The following is a 15577-nucleotide window of genomic DNA, read 5'->3' on the forward strand; positions in this document are numbered from 1 at the left end:
TTCTCGAAATTATTGTCTGTGGTTTTATTTTATTATTGAATGTTCCAAATATTTGTATGCAGCCATAAATATATTTTATAAGAGGCCATTTCAAATAATTATTTTATTATTCGCCACGAAGAGTGAGTAGTTATTCGTTCACTGGTTCGCCTGGTCAATTATTTATTATTACGTTATGTGGAGCACGAAAATTCTCGTACTTGAAAAATAATTACGTGTAAACAATAAATAATAACGTAACTATGTTATTATGGCCAGCATCTGCTCTCTTATTAGGCAGCGAGATATGAACGATTGTGAAGTAATGTTTATGCCTGAGTTCTTGAAAGTGTAGCTATAGATAGTGGAAACTGGCACATGGATTTCTGAAATTTGACGTCGCTTTACGCTACCTAATCCTATTATGGTTTACCTTTACAGATTCACGTCAAATGACGACTTCCCACAAAGCAAACTAAACTAAAGCTGTACAAAACCACACACCACAAATACGTGTAACTTATCGGATCTGCCGATGACATTGATATAATAAATAATGGAAGGACAGCCCTTACATACATTTATCGCACTGGAAGGAGCCGCCAAAAATGTGTCTCAAACATCACTCACGATTGTGATAACTGATAACAGTGATATGATAACACATCATCACTCATCAAAGCGACACTAGCCAAGAATTACACTGGCAAACGGGTCCTACTGCGGTTTACAGAGACAATTTAGATAAAGACTCATCTCAAAGAAAACTAAAATAAGGCTTTATAAGATCCTCAAAATGCCAATATTGATCTAAGAATTATAGCATATATCAAAAAAAGGTGAGGAAGTTATAGGAAGATATTTTTCAAAGAGAGATAAGGTCTTTGGAGCAGTAACCAATCAAGATGGTAAATGGCGAGGAAGGTACAACTATATACGTACTGTACGAGATATAGATTGGGCGTCATGTCTCGAGAAAGAAGACACCCAAGAAGCTCATCTTCAGTAGACCAGAAGGGAAATGGAGTGTTGGAATATTTAAACTGTGGTAGATTGTGGTGTGGAGATATCCATTATGGGTGGAGAGGTGGCACGTCAATGTTGGCAATGGGCAAGGCCCACCATAGTTAAGCCGTGACACAAAACTGTAAATTTCGTCCGTAGTGCTAATTATTACTAATAATTCGAGTGCAATAATTATGGTAAACTGTCTGTAGAAAAAAAATGTTTCACATTGAAATAAATCAGTCAATTGATTTGAACGAAATATGCAAGCGAAAATCTTCATTTACTGCGAACATGATATTTGATTTTACCTCTATCACCCGCCACGTTTCCACACCTGTTATGCAAGCGTATAACGTGGCGTAACAAACGTGTCCCAGGAGCAGCTTCCCAATACTATGGTTGGCGTGCATTGGAGTGTGCATGATGAACAGGTTACCAGGAGCGGCTTCCCAAGACTATCGTTGGCATGCATTGGAGTGTGCATGATGAACAGGTTACCGCACTGCATTCTAAAATAATAAATAAGTAGCACTACCATCGTAACTCGCGATTCAGTGCTCCTGTCTGTCTATAGTTGGCTTTGAAAATGGGTGTAGACATGATGTATGCCAAGTTTGGTGCTCTCCTCAAAAAGTGTAGTTTTCTATTGAAAAACCGTTGCTTGCACAGTCAACTATTGGGCAGAATAGAAAACAGAACGACAAGACGTTTAATCTTTCCAGAACGACCATATTGTTTTTTCTTTCTTTTAAAAAAACGTACTTGTGAAATAATATTGAAATGTTACGAAGCTTTCATACTTTATGTTTTATATACCTACCTACTAAGCTTTGAAATATCACTTTTTAATGAAATAGGGATGTCATGCCAAAAAATATAAACTGATATAAGTTAAGAAAACAATATATCTGTGTTGTACAAGTTTAAAAGTAATTTTATATGTATGAAAAAGGTGTAAGTAGTAGGTATTCATATTAAAAAGTGGATATACAATGAAAGCGTAGACGCAAAATTATTAATTTGTACAACATCGATGATTAAAAAACTTTTCAACGATATGTACTTACCTACTTCAAAAGTTCACAATACAAATACAATATCCAATGTATGGCAATTACTTGCCTTGATATGTATTTAAAGTTTGCAAATAAAATAACACGAGACCTATCTAATATTAATAGATAGTACATATTATTATTATACATTTGTCTTGATTTATCTGTCTGTCTGAAATGCATAAACTGTCTCTCTCTGTGACGCACGTAAAATTGGATGCGATGGAGTTTATATCATTGTTGCGCGATCGCATACACAGAACACCCGCATTACACCCCTTTTCAAATCGCTTCCGTATATGCATTTCTCACGCAAGCTTCTTAACCCAGATGGAATACAATATCGACTTTATCGAAATGGATACCCACCAATCTATAATATTGGTATTCGATTCTGGGACTCTCGTTCAAAAATAATTTAGTGGTTCTCATGATCCCAGGGTTCGGTTCCGGTTCCATTTCCAGTCCTAATCACAACTCATTGATGCTGTTGTATTATTCATTCATTCGTGTGACAGCAGTTTGTTAATTGCAGAAAATAGAAACTCTGCGATGTAAATACTAATATTACAGTCACAAGATTTTTGTCGATTGTCACACTACTTATTATTTACAATGCGCGTTATCGCGAGCATCAGAAAACTTCTCTAATAAAAAAATCGCCATTTCTTAGTTTGCAGGTTTGAAGGTCGACAAGTCATGTTAAGAGTATTTTAAGACGGCACTTCAAGTAGTTCGTAGACGAAGGTTTGACTTATCATATGAAAAAAACGGATATTTTGTCTGTCACTCGGCTATGTTTTTCATATTTTTCTTAAATAAGTAATTCTTTGAATGAGCTATCATCCCCTGATTCCTGTGCGTATGGAGGTGAATATAAGTACTATAATCTAGATATCCACTATACAATAGTATACGTATAATGCAGTAGTCAATATATTGCGTAGGTATTGTCTAGTAGCGCATCCACAACGGAATGAAAGCGTACACATCACTGACTTACCAATGAACACTGTAGCTGAAGTAAACCTCCACACGTGCATGGATTTATTTGCAGCAATCGTGTGTGTGTGCACGTAAAAGTGCTGACTGTCTCGCCAATACCATTCGTCAAGAGTAAGCGAGACGCTATGTTGTCATTTTATAGTACTATTTAACAGGTCGTAAAAATCGGTTAACCTCAAAATAAGACTGCGCAGTGTAATTCGTTTTTTTATCGGCAGGTTCGCCACTATCGTTCTGCTGCGCAAGCGTAGATATAGAACAAATCCCAACTGTCGTGTGAACATTCAGAAGCATCCGAATTTGTTTGATTCATGCATGCAATCTTGCAATTTGCTTGATATTACATGTTTACAAGTGCATTTTCTTGATATATCCGCGATAATACGTACTGTCAGTAAATCCATGCACGTGTAAATGGGGTATAGTACAGAAAACCTAAAGCAGTCTACAGTGCCGATGGTAGTGATAGTCATTACAAGAATGCAAAGCGGAAAAATTTTTGTTGTATATTTTGTTAAAATTAATTAACGTATTAACAGTATATCATTGTTTCATTCGAATTATGATCGAAATACAAGTTTCAATACAAGGGCCTTGTGCAGAAAAGATAGACGTCAAACTTAAATCAGCGATCTAGTTTGAGTGTGAAATACATATATTATTCTTATTCGCCAACGCACACAATGTCCTGAGTTCGAATTCTGAGTCTGGCATCAAATACACATGTTGTTTTTAGATGTGTGTTTGGCGTCAGAGTGTGGACCTAATAATCAATATGGTTTATTAACTGTAATTAACTGTATTCGTTGTCAATGTATTTGCCATTGGTGAGTGCGCATAGTGCCTGAAGATGGCGAAAAGCGAAATCCGGGTCGCAAAAAAATACTCAAATGGAATAGCACACAACTCAAATCAATTATAATGTAAAACATATTTCATTTCACGCAATTAGTTATTTGATATTTCAATACAGCAAAGTGTGGAGAGGTACTGTCACCCCACCCTGAAGCCAATCAAATAAATCAGTTTGGGAGTACTTTACTGTCACATATTTCCAGAGAGATTTGCAAAAATATTACACCTATGAATTGAGAAGGGTTAGCTTAGTACTAAATTAGAAATTGAAACACAATTTAATCAAATAATTAACACACACTTCACACGGAGAGGGTACATATAACACGGTTATATAATATATCACTTTGATATTATCATTACCTATCTTTAATATAGTATCCACTGTGAACGTAGCGCTATCCATAAGACTTTAATAATTTTAAGAGTAATTTTTGAAAGAACTTAATATCGTAAGAAAAAAATACCTACTTGCATTTTACGTAGGTAATCTTTTTAATTCAATGTTTTTTACACAATTCAGAAAATTTAGATATTTGCACATATTTAAAGACAAGCATACATTCAAAATACATACATACTATTTTCTTCGATATAAATGTACAAAAAATCGCGGGTGTCATCGATCTACTTTTAGAGATAATGGAACTTAAACATTGCATTAGTGCGCGTCGTCGTTTTGTGCACGTGGTGAGGGGGCGAAGCTCGAAGGTCAATTATTTGTAATCGAAGAATTTCTGGCTAAAGATTTTTCTAGAATCTAGAAAAATCTACCTACAATTATTTTATGGTATCCCGCTTATAAATTACTTTGACACCGCTTACGTAAAAAAACTAAACTCTGAACATGATAATGTAATATAAATAAGTAAATACATATAGGTGAACAGTTGACAAGGGTGTTCAACTACCTCTTAGTGATAGTCAATTACAATTTTCGTTTTCACTATCGAATTTTAAGTATGCTGCGCATAGACAAAATGAAAATTTCATTATTTTGTTCCATCATCCTCTAAGAGTATCTATTTTTTTTTCATGACTGAGGGTTATTATCCGGATGCTATGGTCGTCGGAAAACAGCTTTTCATTTTATAAGTCTTTATGCAGCGGATTGAAACCATATCGGTGCTTTTGAGATGTGTTGTAGGAGAAGTATCCTCAGGATACACATAACTGTCAGGCTTATCAATAGGTCCATCATAGAAGAGCTATGGATACATTCACAAGCATCTGTCTGATACGAAAGCTTTAATTCTTTGGTCATGTGACTCGAAAAGATGAAGAAGAGTGTCAGCTAGATAGTCAGATACTGGTCAAGATTGACGGTGTAGACAGGGAAAGAAGAAGAGGAAAAACGCCCGTACACTGTAATGCGACAGGATCTTCATTGATGTTGACAACTGTGGGAGAATCGTGTGAATCATGAAAATTTCTCACAAGTGCCATGATCTTCAGTAATTAGGCGACTAGGAATGTACTATCAATACACCTGTGATTTATCCAAGTCTCATTGGACACAAAGACGACAAGATTAATATTGACTGAAATAGAAACAGTCCCGTAATAGATTCGTTAAACGATTTCTCAATGTTTCACGCAGTCCGCCCACAACGAACATATCGCGACATCAGCAATTAATTATAATTGGCATAATTATGACTACTTTTGAAAAATTTCTAGTTTAATTTCTTTTTTAGTTTGGAGGCGTAATTTTGTACGTAATTTAATAAACACGCATTTTTATTAACACTGACTCAGCAGGATAAAATAAAATATATCTTTTGTAACATTTTATCAATGTACCTATCTTGTTAACATTATACTTTTGAAAATCGGCATCGCTAGACGTATACAATCGTAAGTATCATTATTTGCCCAATAACAAACAGTGGATATTGTTATATACAAAGTTTCAATATCACAAAGAAACAACTTCAACTTTGAAAAGTCCTCATAAACCTTTGTTGTAAGTTGCGCGATAAAAGTAGTCTATATTGGACGATAACATGAAAGAAAAATAAGAAATTTCGATATCGTAAATAATTATTTCTACTGTGCTTAGAAAAAATATCGTCACAAAACCTATTGGGTATGTTAGATTTTCACAGGGGTGTAGTAATTTTGCTTAGAGATAGAGTAGGAAAAGCCCATTCTTTTCTGATAATTTTAATTATAATAATTCATACTGATTTGATTAGAAAAATAGTATAATTTTTGTTGTTGAGAAAACTTTATAACTTAACTTACTTTTGTGTAGCATTTAGGTATACTATGTGGATTATTTCTTTTCGACTAAACTGTATAATATACCATTTATTTTATAATATTAATTTAATGGCTAAAATCATGCACAGTCTTAACAATTCGCAGATTTTCGCCTATCGTAGTATACACTGGGGAACGCTGGTACGACGGCGTCAGAAACACACGAGTTACAGAATGAATGACGAATGTGTTGACCAAAAGGCGCTTATGTACTCAGGATATCATCCGGCAGTGCGATACGTTCCCTTCTTACGGATTACCTCTGCAGCGATCTATGCGCTAGGAAAATATCTATAAAATAATATATGTATAATATAAAAAGGAAATAGTGCAGCCATGCTACTACCATATTATGTTACAATACTAAAGAGTGAGTCGTTGTTAATGATGAGAATAATGAAAATAAATTAATTGAATTAAATAGATGACGAATAAATTCGTATACTATTGTTCATACTCAGTAATAAATTTATCAAATCATTATGCTCCGACTTTGGCCTGGCTGGTCTCTGAAGCCGATGGTTGCGGGTAAGATCCTACTAATTACAATTATGGATGTTTTTTTCAGCGATTATATGATCCAGAGCAGAAAATACAGTGGGTGTGGCGAATGGCTAACGATCATTTCTCGTAAAAAAGTCAGTTAACGATTCCACTATGTGGAGGTCTACATATTATTTGCTCCGCTCAAGAGCTTACATGGTAATTTACTGCTTTTAAAACAAATGGTGTGTGAGGGTCTATTTTGGGATCAACTTTTGTCGTTTAATAGAAACTGTGAGCTTTTAAAATAAGCTTCTTTAGAAATATGGATTAATTGTAGCAAAAGCGCTTTAAGCTCTGCCACTCTTGTCTGACGAGCTTTTCACGTTTACATGAATATTAGGTATATTGCGAAAGTCAAAAATAATAACAATCTAAGCAAATTTTCGTCGCCTTTATCGACGGTTCGATATTGCGAAGTTTAGCGATGTTATAATAATTCTAAACTTTGTGAGGGAGATTTAAATTTCGTGGTTAAGTGGGCAGGACCTTTATACCTAATTAATTACTGCAACCAAGAGAGATATAATTTTATATATTGACATAAACGGCGGCATCTCCAAAATATACACATAGTTATATATATAATTGCATACCAACCCTTAGAAGAGACCTTCATAACATAAATAAATACAATAGCATGATAAATTATTATTGATCAAAAGTTTGTGTCGACATATTGAAGAGAATGAGGTGCGAGGACGTGAAGCTTCCAGATGGAGTAATGTCCCCAAGAAAGGGACTGAATCAACAATAAGATCAGCGCAGGATCGCTCGAAACGGAAGAAGATTGTTGGCAACGATTTTATTTTCAGTAATCACCATTCTTAGTAATGAGGCAAATGATACGAAGGACTGAAGAAGAAGTGGAAATAACATAATATTATATGCGTAAATAACATCTTTACTTACATTATGGTTATTTCATAATAGCATATTCTCATTATGTGCTACATTTATAGTAAAGTTTTTACAAATGGGCCTTCACCTTTAAAATATGGGTGAACGGGAAAAGAAAACGTATATAATAATATGTACTGTAAATAAAGAAATCCAATGATATGTATTAAAAGCTAACCGACATTTTTCTTTTTGATTTTTAAAGAGAATATAATTTTTTTTCCATAATAAAGAAAATAATTTAGATATAAGGGTTAAATAATAATTTCTATACTGAATTAACGAAAAACTAGCAAATTTGTTAATGTTATAGTTCAAAAAAAACTTATTTCTGATAAAACTCAAGTCCAAATCGAGTGAGATTCTGGCATGACAGCATTGCAACCCTCAGTGAAGAAAGCTTGTATCACCCACAGGTAATGAAGGGCTGAAGGCACCCCATATACAGTGTATACAGTGGGCGATGGGTGATACCATTATATTCATAATATCACAATCAGTGAAAAATTCATAAAAATAATTATTAACACCAAAACAGGGTCCGCGATAACGTTACAAAAGGAAAAAACTTGAGACAAAATCCAAGTGTTTACGACCAGTAATTCCCAAAGGTATGGGGCAGTCGTTGAGCGAAAATAATAAAATGTGTGCTTAAAATAATGAGAAAGCCCGGAATTATTCAGTTTATGTCACCGTTGGGGGGCATTAAAATCTTTACGGCCATGAGGTTTCCCAACATTTAATGAACATGGAAAAATTGAACAGATTATTCCTAGCATGGTGCCAGATTTTTTACGAATTTGAATTATTGATTATTATAAATTAAACATACATGTAGTTTGGGAATCGGCTAGGCACGTATAGGGAAATGTATAATAGTTGACACTATCATTCGATGTATGAAACACGTTAATCAATATTGCAAGCGCGGTAAAGTCGACTGCTAAACCACCGGCATCACTATAGTTACTACCGTATCGATATGCCATTATTAATAACATAACATCTTCTAGACGTGCCTGACAATTATGACTCTTGTGACAATATGTATGTCGGCACTATGCAGATATTGTGATCGAATTCTCGAATTTGAGAAATTCACCAAGAACACACATCCGGGAGTTCGTATTCCGTAATTGAAATTGGTCGAAAAGCTAAAGAAAATGATCTCTTCAATTACTCTGAGCGGATTTTCGGAAATAAATTCTCTTTATTCGAGAACTCTCGAATCAAAATAAGTCAAGAAATCACAACCTAGTCTAGACTCTAGTAGTCTAGTAGCACTGTGTCTAGTAAAAATAATTACATTATTAATTACAGATAAAAAGAACTTTTTATATACAACGTTTTTAAATTTCCTGTTGAATAATTATGCTCAATATGTTCAAACTTGTAGGAACTTGGTATGAAGTAAATAAAAAACAAACAAACAAATATAGAATACAGAAATGCCATTTTGACATTTCATTTTGATTTCCATAGTAACGCACGTATATTATCAATAATTTAGTTGCTAGGACCCACTTAGCAACCAATAATACTCTCTTACTTTTTACGGATTTTTCTGAAATAACTTTCCATACAAAACAGAATTAACTGAAAATGAATTCAATTCTGCTTAAAGATGGCTAAATGTATTAAAAATGCATTGGCATCGTGTTCTGATATATTCTAAAAGTTTAAAATGTCTAGCTAGTCGGGAAGTTAGTTAAAATCGATTGTAAGATTTGTACTGGACAAACAACCACCGGACAAACAAGAATACGAGCTAATAAAAACGTTGTAATAAAATACAGCGTCTCCAATTAATATCTGCATATAAACTTCACGCAAAAATCGTTTAAAATATTGAAATACATGCGTTTATAATTTATTATGATATATAATATTTTGTATGACTTTTTGGAATTTCTTATGTTAAGAATAGAGCAATAAACATACAATAATTGTACCGCCTCATGCATTGACAGATAATCTAAATAATCCCAAAACATAGAGAATGCCACATGCTAGTAAAACTTTCAATTAAATTAAATACGTTTTTAAATAACATAACCATTTGAAAAAAAAATCATACTCTCTAAACATATAAGTAAACAATCGACGCGCGATCGTCTCAAAAATAAAAACAAGTCAACACGTAGGAGTAGAGAAGTCGTACCTACCTACCAGTATATAAAGACAAGGACGGTAGGAGGATATTCAAAGAACATCTCGCCACAATCACTGCTGAAATTTTAATTACCACATTTAAATAACACGTTAATTATATCGAATGGCCAACTGCTCCAAACGCGCCAGTCGCGGTGTTAGCACTAAATGAGTTAATTTTTCGTTGGTGGAGCACTTAAGATCTATTTTTTATATAGAAAAATGCCTATAACCCACGCATTAAAGTTTGGAAACTCTAATTGTATTTTCCAATCTCATAATTTATAAAACAAATAATTCGGCATTAAATACGCAGTTACCTACATATACAAGCAGTAACTCCGGACGGCGGATCGGGCGAAGTATTTTGGTCAAACCAAAATATTCAATCGGTATCAATAATTTAAACAGTCTTACGTGAAAAATTAACGTGGCAGAGCGCTACCAACCAGAGGCTATTGCAATTAGACACCCCAATCACATCAATGAGAAAAAATAAATGTATGGAATTGACCTATTACTTTTGCAATACTATAATATCGCTTACATTGCGAAAACGTCAAAGATGACCTTATAAAATAAGATAAACAAATGATTTAGGACATTATTGGGAGTGCAGTGCACTTTCACGGTATTAGAACAGCTACCACTGTCGAGAATCATATCATAACCAACGACAATTTAAAGGTGTTCTCAATTGTATTTTTCCAATGACTGTTTCCAACTAGGTGTGATCTAGCCAAAACTTTTATTTCGAATTGGATACGTAATCCGTCGTTCCCTATTTCAGTCACTTATAAAAGATTCTAACTATGTGTAAGTATTGTTTGACGATATTAACTAGTGCATTTAAAAAAAATAGTTTAATCAAACACTATCACATTAAATAACCAATAAGCTTCTACTTATTAATAAATTTTATATATGTATTAATTTATGACATACGAGGGCTTATATTATAATATGGACAAAAGACAAACGGTGGTAATGCTATACTAAATTGTAGTACAATACACCATCACACCACTGAAGTGACGAAAGAGTTCGTCAATCAAGAGAAGAATATCATTTCGTCACTAATCCGTATTAAATTTATTGGTCTGTAAAGAAAACATGCTATAATTTTAATTACTTACACTATACACTTATTTCGTGGGCTATAGTATAATAATAGGCTTAACTTAGACCGACATTCAGAATTCAAATTGAAATCGATCTCACGTACGATAGGTAAAACGGATTTTAGATGGGTGTAACTTTAATCATCATACTATAATATACTCAGATATGGCTCATTTGCATGAGCTGTTTAGATACTGACGGGTTGCTTAGAATGTGATATATATCAGCTATATGTACACAAAACAAGAATACTTTCCCGATGAAATCAAATGAGGTAGGTCGTCATCCGTGTTGATTGAGAAAATAAGTCTTTCGTTTACTGTAACATATTAAAAATAACAAATCCAAACATGACGTACAAACCACAGACCAGAGCTTCCCAACCCGTGTGTCGCGAGCATTTGCGCAAGATAATATAGTAAGTAGATACCTAATGTTCAGTCAATGATCAATATGAAGATTTAAAAAATGTAATGACCAAGAATTATGTATACCTAGGTCTTTCAAGCATCGACTCGTATAAAAAAGGTGTATTCTCACAAACACAAGTGCCTAACTATTGAAAAAACTGATAACGTGTTATTTAACTTTGCAGTTGTTTTTCGCGGTTAAATTGTTTTCTTCTTTACTTCTTAATATAAACTGATTATTGGTACACAACATGATCATAAAAATTAGTATTCGTAACACTTGTTATGGAACATGCCTGTTGGCATGCAATTTTGACATCATTTTAGGGTTTAAATATAAATATGAAAAACGTTCATCGCAAATAATTGCGTCTGCCTATTATAGGAAAGACGCAAACTATGTTAATTAAAGTTTGAAAAAACTGTAAAAAGCTGTAGGTCACGTGAAAAAGGTTGGGAATAACAATTACAGACGACGAATTGGCCCTAAATTTCGGTGTGAATTTTGGCCGCCTCCCGAAGAGGTTCCATAACATTTTTTTATGAGAAATGGATGTCAGCCACTTGCCCAATCTATTATGCCCATGCTATGGATACAAACTAACACAAATTGAAAAACAATATGTGACAACAATATCTAAAACAATCTAGGGGCTATCTAGACCCCTCTAAAGTTTGTTATTTACAATACTTAAGATGTAACAATCTTTATTGGAAATATATCTATAATTTGGAACCACATTAGAAATATAATACAATTGAGAAAATCATAGAAAAAAATGGGACTTAAAACCTATTAATACCTTGATCTAAAATTTACAAAAGCTGGCATTTAAAATAACGCCTCAGATGCAAAATCGTTAGGAAGTAGTATTTCAACCAGTAGCTTAATCGATAAATCTGATCGTCCGGAATGCGATGGATGTGGGTTCAAATCGAAAACCTAACTGGTATGTTTCGGGTTTTATTTTCAAATTATGTATGAAAAACATGGTCAGTCTATATTTGTCATTTTGAAGCAGAAAAGTAATCTTAACTAAGACTGGCTGAATGATAAACGTGTTTAAAATAATTATATACGAACATCAAACATTCAAAACTATATTAATGCTAGAGCCATATTATCATCACGTGAGGTGATGTGCTATAACCACGAGAACATTCAATAATAAAAACTGACAAAACATTATATCAATTACCTGTCATTTGTAGCTCCTTTCCAAACCACTAAAATAAAAATAAATACGTGATATCACGTGACTCTAAAAGGTTGTAAACTTGCAGAAAGTAAAACAAAACGTTATATCACGCGTCAGATGAGGTGATCTTGTTCTGATACATTTTGGCAGATACACACTATTCGTTTTTTGTTCAAAATGTGCTAGGTACGGGATGGAAGCACATTATATTTACCTGATGACATTTTTAAATACCAAGTAAAACGACATTGCACAATTTTTGTCCATGGTGCGAGCTTACTGTGAGCTCATGAGACGTGATGGTAATATGATTCCAGCATAAGTATGGTTTTCATATATGACAAAATTTCGAGAAATACATTTATTATGTGTGTACTTTTAATGTGTTTTATTCCCGAAGCGCTGGGATATTATTCATTCTCCGACGACGGTGAACGGATATGTTATATTATGGGCCCATATATTTTCACAAAATTCGAAATTATCGCAGCCCTGGTGAGGCGAAAGTTTGCAAAGAAACATAAATTATTATCGAGTTTAACGTCAAACAACGTAAGTAAGCAAACAAAAAATGCGAGGTTTATATGTTTGACTCGTTAGGTCGTGACCGGAATAAGTAATATATTATAGATAAGGGGAATAGATTGACAAAAAAAATATAAGTACACAATAATATATTTTATTATTTTATGAAGGTTTTCGATTTTTTTTTAAATTGTGGCATACGCTGTGTCGCAGTGGAGAGGGGTGGGGATAGGCTGTTAAGATTCGATATAAATAGTGCACACTAAACTTTGTCAGTCATACTTATTTATTTTCATTGAACTAATAATACAATTTACAGATGGTGCTGGTTCGATTTTAAAATTCAATTAAACCCTGCCTAAACCAAACCATAACAGTTTAGGTAAGTAGGTTATGGGCGATCCGACAAAAATAGTGAGGACTTTACAGTCATACTTATTTGTTTTCGCTGAATTAAGAGTATAAATCAGCGAAACGGCAAATAATTTTCAACAATACGTGGGACGAAATTTCGCACTCGAGAGCTATTAATTATTTGTATCTTATTTTTACCATTACAAAGGAGATATATCTGAATATAATATAATCGAGAAATTCTTATTTTTTTGTGAAATACAAACCAGGAAGTTTAATAAATAAGTAGGAGGCTGTTTCTCGACTGGTGTGTGCGCAACTGGAAACAAACGACGTCAAAGATTAGTGGCTATAGAGTGTTTTATCCAAAGTCTGAACAAAAACTGCCCGAAGACCTCAGTGAAAAAGCATTCGGCACGCGTATAAGAAAGACATACTATACATAATCAATTTAGTGAAGCTAGAAGTGTGGCCGGTAATATTGGATTCGTCAGTGTTCTGGCAGAAGACACTAATTCGAAAAAATGACATATTGAGTTAGTTATACCAAAATGTTCCTTATTTCAAACTTTACCGTCTGGAAACCTTCTTAATAAATAAACAGTCTTTATTTTAAAGTCATCCTTTTTACGATTACTTAATAAACTCACATGATAGACTATTTCAAACATTTTAACAATTTCAAAGTCAAATTACTCAAAACTAGTATTCTCCAGTTAGTGTGTTCTGCCAGAACAGAGACGTTATGTACTTAAAGCATAACCGAGAGTATCTACGTATAACTGAAATATATAGTTTTTTTTAAGTGAAATATAAAGTTATCAGTCAATATTTTCAGTTACCTAATTTGGTAAAAAGTATGGTTAACTGTTTAAATTTGGTATACCGTTTCATAGGTAAGTTAAGAATAATAAAATTGAGGTGCTGCTGTAATATGCAAAGAAAATTACTTCATATTATATCCGAACAATACTCACTATCTGTAATATTATTGCTCTGAGGTTTTATCAATGTTTACAGAGCATGTACACTGTACAGAAAAAAGCAGATTATTATGGAGCATTCGATAAACAATAATCAAATTGGCTGCGCCTGCAACACCTGCAAAATCGATGTTTACAAGAAAACACTCAAAATAAAATAATATATGCAAAACTTTTTCCACGAATGCAGTAGAGTAAACACAGCGCATAAGATTATTTTCCATGAATCATAATAATATATAATATATTATGAGGTTATATATTATAGATACATGAGGACCGAACATGGAGATAGAAGAAGAATTTTGTGATATCATCTAGCTTAGTTGTGATTAGGGATTCCAATCCCGGGATCCCGAGCTATTTTCGATACCTATGAATCCCGGGATTGATAAACATAATCCCGGGATTTCGGGATTGATTTTTTTAATCAATTTTTATGGAACATAAAACAAAAGCGAAAATATAACAGAAAAAATACTTTTAATAAAAAATAACTACATTAGAAATAAACTGAGTTTGAATGAAGTTTCATTTATTTGTACCCATGTGTAAGTTGCCGATTCATTTTATTTTTTCACATAAATTATTAAAAATGACGAACATTGGAAAAAAAACAATGCTTCGCACTATTAACAAAGTAATTCCACCATGATCTCATACGTTTTACGGCAGTTTCATATTTGGCTGACTAATTAGATTTATGAAGCGGAAAGGCAATAAGTACGCCATGATTATTTGCTTTACTATTTTAAATCTCGCTAATCCGTTCATTAAGTCTTTACTATCAGAAACAGCAATCTCGTATTAATTCACATTATTATTTTTATATATATACTAGCTGACCCGGCAAACGTTGTTCTGCCATCTAAATTATTTCTAGTAAATATTTTGGTTGTTAAATAAAAATAACGAATGTATTGTAAGTGTGTTGGGATGAGATCTATGACAGAAAGAGGAATGGAGCACTGTAGATGATGACCGCCGATAACATATTCATTGTTTGATCTCTTAAAAGTTAAATGTAAAGTGAAAAAAAATTATAATTTTTTTATCCTAAAGTAGGAAAATGAAATAAAGAAAATCAATATTAATTTTGAAGAGCAATTGAGTGTACAATATTTTTTATCAGTCCGTCTTTAGCCAACACGAATAAGCTCGATGGTTTGCCCACGCGAGAACATGCCACGTACAATTGTCCGTGTGAAAAACATGGTGTGCCC

General features: G+C 33.4%; 1 protein-coding gene across 2 annotated transcripts in view; it reads right to left on the reverse strand.

Moving 5' to 3' along the window:
• LOC147063482 (uncharacterized) overlaps positions 1-15577 on the reverse strand; it is a 275530-nt gene that overhangs the window by 24256 nt on the left and 235697 nt on the right. The gene's annotated exons all lie outside the window — the stretch shown is intronic.

Source organism: Rhyacophila brunnea, unplaced genomic scaffold, assembly GCF_057557595.1.
Source record: "Rhyacophila brunnea isolate RB1 unplaced genomic scaffold, BYU_Rbru_1.0 scaffold_9, whole genome shotgun sequence".
In the NCBI taxonomy this organism is placed as follows: domain Eukaryota; kingdom Metazoa; phylum Arthropoda; class Insecta; order Trichoptera; family Rhyacophilidae; genus Rhyacophila; species Rhyacophila brunnea.